Here is a 1,848-nt window from a genome sequence, read left to right as displayed (position 1 = left end):
AGGGAGACTCCCCCTGGTGTCTCCACAGTGCTGTTTTTAAGTTGATCCAAGAAGACCCTGGGTAAGTCAGTATTTTAGTGATGGTTGGAGGAGGGGGCAGCAGGGAAGGAGAGGCCGAGAGAAGGTGACCAGGAGTAGACTCCTCACCACCTGTCTGTCCAGCCCCTCCTCATCAGCATGCAAAACTACAACCCAGGCCCCGGGGCAAAGGCAGGGTGGTCTGGCCAGGACCGCCCATTTGCAGAGATGTCACCCCTTGACAGGGGCCTTGCAGACCAGGCCCAGCCGTTCTCCTCTCGGAGCTCCAGGTACCCAGCCCAGCTGAGTGGAACTTCAAGGATGGCGGAGACGTCCAACCACACCCGAGTTACCCGGTTCATCCTCAGCAGCTTTGTGGATGGCCCCAAGCTGAGGGTGGCAGCTATCCTGTTCTTCAACTTCGTCTACCTGTCTGGTCTCCTGGGGAATGTCTCCATCATGGTGGCAGTGACCAGGGACAGCCGCCTGCACATGCCCATGTATTTCTTCCTCAAGAACCTGTCCTTCCTGGATGTCTGCTACACTTTCGTCACTGTGTCCAGGTCCGTGGTCAGCCGCATGGCTGACTCTGAGGAGATCTCCTTCCCGGAGTGTGTGGCCCAGTTCTACCTGTTCTTAGTGCTGGTGTCCACTGAGTGCTTCCTGCTCACTGCCACGGCCTAGACCCACAGCCTGGCCATCCACAGGCTCCTGCTCTGTGGGGCCACCATGAGCCAGAGACTTTCCTCCAAGCTGGTCGTCACAGCCTGGGCGAGCAGGGCCGTGTACTCAGCCTTTCACACAGCTAACACCTTCTCCCTGCCCTTCTGTGGCCCAAACGTGGTGGAGCACTTCTTCTGCGACATCCTCGTGGTCATGAGGCTCACCTGCACTGACTTCCACCTCCACGAGGTGCACTTCGCAGTCAGCCGCTGTGTCATCATGAGTGGCTTTGCACTCACGGTCCTCTCCTATGTGGGCATCGTCTCCACCGTCGCACGCATGACCTCGATGGATGGCAGGTGGAAGACTTTCTCCACCTGCTCTTCCCTCCTGACCACAGTTGTCCTGTTCTACGGGACTGGGCAGCTTAGTGTAACTGCGGCCTGCCTCCCAGTACTGCCCGGCCCAGGCCCACCTGGTGTTGGTCTTCTGTTCCGTCTGCACGCCCACGCTGAACCCCGATCTACTGTCTGAGGAATCAGGACATGAAGGTGGCCCTGCAGAAGCTGTACCGGCCCAGGCAGTGCTGAGCTGAGTGCAAGGCTGAGGCAGTCCCTGCAGGTCCGCCTCAGCCGTGAACAGGCAGCGCTGGTCTGGCACCTCATACTGCTTTTCCTCCCTCTGGTTTTCTTGCTGTTGACCTTGCCCATGGCGGTGGCTGCCCCCTCGCTGTGAGCTGTGCTGAGTCTCTCTGTAACTGACTCGCAGCCAGTGTCTGCCGGCTCTCGCGACTTAGTATCACATGTGGTTTTATTTTACCCGCATCATGCGTCCTGCTGGGTGCATCTCAAAGAATTCCCGTGTCCTGGCCTGAGCTCCCACCATGAGCTCCCTCCTCCTGCGTGGGGCTTTCTTCTGGACGAGTCCACCGTCCCCTTTAAGGTTCCAAAATCTTCCCCGTTCCTCCTCCACTGTGAGGTCCTCTTGCTGCTTCTCTTCATTCTCCTGCCACCTTCTGCTTAGTTCCCTCAGCCTAATTTTTTAAGTGACTCTCATTTCATCTGTGATCCGCATCTTTCTAGACATCCCTAATCTCCAAATCCTCCTTTTGCCCCGTGCCATGTGTACTTAGTTCTGGATTTTAGGCCTGAACTCAGTGGTACGCCA

The 1,848-nt window shown here is 57.3% G+C and overlaps 1 pseudogene; it reads left to right on the top strand.

Annotated features, from left to right (window-relative positions):
* Positions 1-339: 339 nt before the first annotated feature.
* On the top strand, positions 340-1,271 carry LOC119255076 (olfactory receptor 10A7-like; annotated as a pseudogene).
* Positions 1,272-1,848: the final 577 nt, after the last annotated feature.

Source organism: Talpa occidentalis, unplaced genomic scaffold, assembly GCF_014898055.3.
Source record: "Talpa occidentalis isolate TD23 unplaced genomic scaffold, MPIMG_talOcc4v2.1 talOcc4.3, whole genome shotgun sequence".
NCBI classification, from domain to species: Eukaryota; Metazoa; Chordata; class Mammalia; order Eulipotyphla; family Talpidae; genus Talpa; species Talpa occidentalis.
The sequence above is the reverse complement of the archived record's forward strand: the minus strand, read 5'-3'. Positions and strand labels throughout refer to the sequence as shown.